This window comes from Mus pahari, chromosome 21 (genome assembly GCF_900095145.1).
Source record: "Mus pahari chromosome 21, PAHARI_EIJ_v1.1, whole genome shotgun sequence".
NCBI lineage: Eukaryota > Metazoa > Chordata > Mammalia > Rodentia > Muridae > Mus > Mus pahari.
In genome coordinates this window covers 42418438-42425447 of record NC_034610.1, presented here as the reverse complement: position 1 = coordinate 42425447, position 7010 = coordinate 42418438, and the positions used below count along the sequence as shown (strand labels likewise).

Sequence of the window (7010 nt, the reverse complement as noted above, 5' to 3'; positions counted from 1 at the left end):
GAGGAGGAGGAGGAGGAGGCCGGCCATCACCACGCGGAGAGGGAGGGAAAGGGAATGGGGGAAGAGAAGGAGCAAGAGAGCCAGAGGCAAGAGAGAGAGGCAAAAGGGCAAGAGAGGGAGGAGGGGGCAAGCAGCCCCCTTTATAGTGGGCCAGGCCTACCTGGCTGTTGCCAGGTATCTGTGGGGTGGAGTTCAGACAGAATGCGAACAGACTGGGCATTCCTTCATCAATCATTAATTAAGATAATTAATCATTCTCAAAATTGAAGTTCCCAGCAGGGCGTGGCAGTGCACGCCTTTAATCCCAGCATTCAGGAGGCAGAGGCAGGCCGATTTCTGAGTTCGAGGCTGGCTAGCCTGTTCTACAAAGTGAGTTCCAGGGCAGCCAGGGCTATATAGAGAAACCTTGTCTCAAAAAACCAAAAAAAATAAAAATAAAAATAAAAATAAAAATAATTGACATTCCCTCTTTTCAAATGACTCTAGCTTGTGTCAAGCTCGCCATAAAGCTTGCCAGCACATGATTGGATGCAATATAATATCCATAAAATATGTACGAATGTGTTCCCCTCTTTCTTTTGACACAGGTTCTCCTTTTGTGCCTAGGCTTGCTCTGTGCTCCTGCATTTGATTGGTTCTCTTGCCTCTGCCTCCTAAGTAGTTGGAAATGTAGCTATCTGTCACACTTCCCAGATTGTTTTTTTTAAAGATATAAATTGGATTTTTTTCCATATTATAAAATCAAACTGATACACAAGCATAGAAAAGTCGGAACATTTTAAAAATCTACATTAAAAATTCTTAATTCTTGAGTTCATTTCCAAAAATGTATAAACACTATTTTGAGTTTAGATGTCACTTTCTTGGCTATGGTAGTGTAGAACTAACGATTCCACATTGCCTAAGGTTCCATGGTATCTGAGGTTGTAAGCACAGGGTGAGGTGTTAAGCTCATAAAAACAAATAACCATATAAACTATTTACAGTAGAATATTGATAATTTTACATAGTCACTTAATTTTGTGTGTGCACATGTTTATGCGAGCGCACAGGACTTGTAGGTAGATGAGTGTATGTGGACATGTGGACAATGGACATGTGGACATTCCTCCATCACTCTGGAACCCAGATGTCAACACCCAGTCCTCCCGAGTGTCTCTCTACCGTATGTTTTGAGACAGGGTCTTGTAATCATGGTCTCATCATTAGTTGCATAAGCACTTTTTCAGCTGAGGACCATCTCCCCATCCCTTATGTGTTTCTGGTTTATTTTGTTTGTTTGAGACAGGGTTTCTCTGTGTAGCCCTGGCTGTCCTCAAACTTCATCTGTAGACCAGGCTGGCCTTGAACTTAGAGATCTGCCTGCCTCTGTCTCTAGAATACTGGGATTAAAGGTGCGAGCCTTGACTACCCAACGTCCTCCTAGGTTAAATGAGTTACTTTCTCTGATGTCTTGCCTATCTTTCAAAACAATAAATATAAATAGGCATTGTTCCCACACTGTCTCCTACATATTCAGAGAAACAGATCTCTTTGCTGACAGTAAATCTGGTATGTTCAAGAAAAATTTTGGAAACATGATTATCGTTTTGGAGAATTAGGTGAAATGCGTGGAGATATGACAAAAGCAAAGAGAGCATTTACTTTAGCTGTAAATGGAAAGATACTTTCCACAGGGAATAGACACTTCTTGCTTTTCTTTTCCTTGTTGTGAAATGAAAGAACTGATCCACCAGTGGCTATAGAACAGGGTAACCGAGAACATACATCATCCGGCGAGGACCACTACTCTTGAATGTTCAGAGAATGAGTTAATTTACGTAGAATCCACGGTTTTCACTCACATTGACACATAATAAATTATGTTTTAAATGCCAACATAAAATATAACAATCTATTTTATTTTAAAACAATAAAACCAGGAGACAGACGTCGAGGTGTGCATTAAAGGAAAAGTATTTGCCTGCGTGATGTGCTAAGTGTAGATCCCCAGGACCACAAAAACAACTTAAGAAAATTCTAAAACTCTCATGTACCTATACCCTCAAGTATTTTTGCAATGTTTTAACTTAGCACTATATTTCAAGCAGGCAGAATCTTCAAAAGATGGCTGGCATAGCTGAGTACTTAGCTCACTGAAAGGGTGAATAAAAATAAAATGGCTCCAATCTATGAATAAGCTATCTTGTCCAGTGATGTGTAATGTCTACACGCAGGAGGCTGAAGCAGGAGGATTCAAGGCCAGCCTGATCGCTGTAGTAATTTCTAGGCCAAGTTTGGGAGGAGGAGCCAGGGGAAAGCTGCCTTTGGTATTGTTTGGGGAGTTTATGATCACTGTGAGACTGGAGGTTTCTAAAGCCCTGTCTTCTACTGTATCTTCTGCTAATGTCCGGAAAATGCCTTCTGGATGTCTACAGAAAAGGACACCTTTGGACATCAGTGTGCTTTGGGAAGCAAGTCGGGAGCAACAGGAGTTGAACAGTGTGTCTATACTGCGAGATTGTGCCAGGGAAAGACATAGCTGGGCATTAAGAACCATTCCGGGGCAGGCTGGCATTACACCGACACCGAAGCAGCTGTGCCGACAAATTACCAGTGATGTGTGTCTCACTGAGTTCCCAGACGTGGTGAAAAATCTCAGGAAGGCTGGGGTCACCAGATGACTGAATTCCAAATGAGTGCACAATCCCAGTCCATTACAGGTACCTCGTGCTGTGAGCAGGGGTGCCCCAGGTGGAAGGGGTTCCGCCTGAGAGTATTTAGCTGCCAAGAGGGGCAGGCCAGGGCTGGGCTAGGGGCGGAACTTGGAGGAGTGGGGTGTAACCACACAATGGGGGAGGGCTGGGGAGGCAGAGCTGACATTCTTGGCTGTTGCGAGATCTGCAAACTTCCATAGATCAGCCAGTGGTGTTAGGTCCTCGGGTCACATGCTACAGGAGCGCGCGCCCTCCTCACCAACGGTCCCACTGGTCTTCGCCAACCGCAGGGCTGAGGCCAGTGCAGACCACTCCTTTGCCTCCTACCGCCCAGGGCAAGCTTAGAGGGGGTCCTAAACCTGCCTAAATTGCCAGGGCAGCTGTGAGGCAATGCACAGAAGCTCACTCGGCAGCTGTGAGGCAATGCACAGAAGCTCACTCGGCCACAGGGAGAGTGACACAGTGGACCCACGCAGAGCCAAGGAAGCGGCACAGGGACAGGCTGACGATGTTGACCGTTCATATGGATCAGGTGAATGTTCACACGGTTACAGCTGGTCCACATAGGGACTATTCACAGAAACACTATGGACATTGGGATGGATATGCTTAACTTGGGCAGTGGGTGGTAAATCGTTAGCTTGTAATTTTTGAAAAATGATTATTAAGTATTTAGTGCTTAGTCTGTACAATATCCAACTTAATACTGAGAAAGTGTTTGTAGAAAAGTAAATTTACCTGGACAGATTACTACTAAGATTGCTTTTCTTGTGTGTCATGTAGTAATCCTGCGAGAAGGAAGAGTTATTTTGGGTATTTAAAAAAAAAAAAAACTGTATTACTGGGCTGTATATGAAAACCAACTCACAAAGCTGCTTTTGGTTTTTTTTTTTTTTTTTTTTTTTTTTTTTTTTTTTTTTAACCAGACAAATACCAGTTATATAGGCAAAGTTAGCAAATACCTGAAGCATTAATAATAGGTCATAGGAAAATGTTTTCTTAAATAGCCATGGCAGTTGTGACGAAAAGACTGTGAACCTTTTAAGAGTTCCTTCCAACTGTGGAGAATCCACCTTACAATAGAACATATATATGATTTATATATGCACACATGTATAACATATATATTGTGAGTGAATTTGTTTCTGTGTGTTCGTAAGTGTACTACACGCTACATACATCCCTAGACCCACTACAACTCAGTTTGAACAGCAGGCTGTCCCCGAACTCACAGAGATCGGCCTGCCTCTGCCTCCTGAGTGCTGGGATTAAAGGTGTGCACTACCACACCCAACTCTTTATTAATGTTTTTAAAGTCCCTTTCAGAACATTGCATCTGCATGTTCCATATATATATATATATATATATATATATATATATATACATATATACATACATACACACGTGTGTGACTTGTATTTTTATTCTGTTAACAGTGTGTTTCCCGCCAGAACCAGATGTAAAGACCCTTTCACTGAAAACTCCATGTTCTTTGGCTTCAGGAAAGAGCAAAATCAAGCATCAAGCTGCAACTGACCTGGACCCTTCCTTCCTGGTGGCCAGCTTTCCTGATGCTGGGATGTGCTTTGCAGGTTCTGGGAGAGAAAACTCATGAGCAGGCTTAAGTTAATGTGCTACACGAGTGACCTGCTGAGCAATGTGCTACTAGAGTGATAGTTTTATCACTGTCAAGGGAATAGCCAGCTGCTTTGGATTGTATTTGAGGTCAGCTCCACTTGGAATTCACATTAGGTGCTAGGAAGCTGTTCAGTGACCCTTGGCTGGGAAGCCACTAGGCCCTGCTATGGAAGGTTCTACTGTTTTGCTAAATGAGCAAGTTGCACCCAGCAAATTGCCTTCTAAATAGTTATGTCTATGCCTACATATTAGTGGTGCTCTCAGCTTTGGTCACACAAACTTCTTTTTTCAGTTTGTGGCAGCTATTGCAGCAGAGGCTCAGGGTCAATGTGCTAAGAGTTGGTGGCTGTTGAAGACTCAGCACTGAATAGGACATCAATATCATTCCAAGGCTCAGGGAACATTGTGGAAGATGGAGTGGAAAAAAAAATCTAAGAGACAGTAGAGGTAGTGGGAACGGATGGGACTCTGTCTTCAGGCAACATCATGTTCCTCCGCACACATGAACTCAGAGCAACGTCTGCCCAAGTCTGGGTACCTCAACATTGCATCACAGTGTTTATACCTGTGGCATGATCAAAGAGGCTTGGTAATGAAGAAATTCATGGCTGGCCAAGGTGCTGAGAGCAAGTGACTGATCAGTGCTCATAGAATATTGTAGAAGGGAATTGTGAGCACCAGACAATGGTGGGAGAGGGGGCTGAGATATGCTGTCTTCAGGGAGGGGAATGACACGATTGTGGTTCGCATGAATTCAGAGCAGCTACAATTACCTGAGCCTATACAAGATGGAGCTTATAAATCTTCATTCTCTTAACTGTGTTTGCCACCAGAGCTGGATGTGAAGCCCCTGTTGGCTGAGAACTCCACTGCTGTGGTTTTAAGGCATAGAGAAATCAAGGGGAAGCCAGCCGAGCTGGAAGCTTTCTCCCTGCTGGCTGATCTGATAGTGCCAGAGCATGCTGTGAATGAAGATCCTGAGGGGGAAAAAGTCTTCACTGAGCTTACTCAGTTCCAGGCCCTCTGCCACAATAACCACCTGCTAGGCATTATACTCACCGCCAAAGTGAAGGGGTAACCTATTAGTCTCTATAATTGATATACCCAAAAATGTCTTTTGCTGTTGTGAGATAGACTTTTCCTGGGGATACACAACACACACACACACATTCACCCCAGAAAGTAAATCCACAATAGACCACCACCTTTGAATGGTTTTGAAGCCAACTCTCCCAGCACTTCATACCTAGTGCCATAAAACTTTTCAGTAGTTCTTGGCAGGGGAGCCCTGGTGAGGGAAGATCCTACTATTGTCATAGATGGGATTGGGGGTCATGGGGTCCTGCCTAAGGGGGCTAACAGTTATGTTGGGCTACTGGAGGAAGGACGTCACTGCCTTTAGTGTTGTGCCCTTGACAGCTCATGGATCCTTCGCATCCATTCTTATGTGAACATCCCTCCTTAGAGCCAGTGGGCCATGAAAGGAAACCTAAATGTTCCTGCTGTGGGAAGATAAGTTGGTGGTGGTAGGAAGAGGACAAGAGAGGGTCAGGCAAGAAAGGTGGCCAGAATATTTATATACATGCATAAAAGTTTCCCAGAGTAAATCCATTCTACATTACTTGGCATTTTAACATTCTATGATGGATAGGTGTGATGCTCACGAAACCCAACTATCTTTGGGAATTTGTAAGTGGTTAGGGATTACTGTTAGGTCCTCATGAAGACCCACTCTTCCTTGAGGATGTATTGGCAGTTAATGGGAGCGGGGGTGGGGTGGGGTCGGGTAGAGAGCTATTTCATGATATAGCCACTGTCATGCTGCCCACACTCCCTTAAGCAACCCTGATTGAACTCATTAGATCAAATACACAAAATATGACACAGCTGAGTTCTGATTGGGGAGAGGAAGGTGATGAATGAGAGCAGGAAGTGGCCTCAAAAGGTATGGGGAATGAATATAATATTATTTTGTATAATTAATATATGCCAAAAATGTGTCTTTTGCTGTTGTATGACACATATTTCCTAGGGATATGAAACATACACATGCTCACCTCTGAAAGTGAACCCACAGTAGACCATAGTAGGGTTTGCACACAAGTACAGCTTGATGAACCAATGATTTTTGTTGGGGTTACTAACAGGAGTGTGGGCCACAGGCTATTTACAGGAGCGTCATTTTAAAAGCAGCTATGGGGCTGAAGAAATGACTCAAGAGGTTAAGAGCAGTGGGGGCTTGTCTATAGAATTCAGGTTCAATTCCCAGTTTCCACAGAACAGTTCTGTAACTACAGCTACAGGGAATCTGATGCCCCCATTTGGCACCAGGTATGCACGTAGTGTACAGAAATATATGCAGGAAAAACACCCATACACATTTTTTTTTTAAGTGCAGTATCTCTGTTAAGCTCACCACACCACAGGGAAGCTGCAACCAGGAGCTCCCTGCAGGGTTCCCAGGCAGCTGACAGTGCTGAGATTTTTTTCTCAGCCTCCTGGCTAGTCAGGGGCTCTTCCCCCAGTAGCCTTTTGACAAACCAGGGAAAGGCCTTATAGAATTTTCCAAATATATTCCTTCTTAGATTTGAAACCTTTTGTTTATTTGCCTCCTGAATGAGCCTGCCTTTCCCTCCTGCAGGAAATGTTTCTTTTTCTTTTTTTAAAAATTTATT

The 7010-nt window shown here is 43.7% G+C and overlaps 1 long non-coding RNA gene across 2 annotated transcripts in view; it reads left to right on the top strand.

The window, feature by feature from the left end:
- Positions 1-3169: 3169 nt before the first annotated feature.
- The window catches only part of LOC110338548, a 24684-nt gene continuing 20843 nt past the window's right edge, over positions 3170-7010 (top strand). For both annotated transcript variants that reach the window (XR_002381301.1, XR_002381300.1), the window contains exons 1-2: positions 3170-3228; positions 4134-5409. This is a non-coding gene — a long non-coding RNA (uncharacterized LOC110338548). The remainder of the gene's footprint in view (positions 3229-4133; positions 5410-7010) is intronic.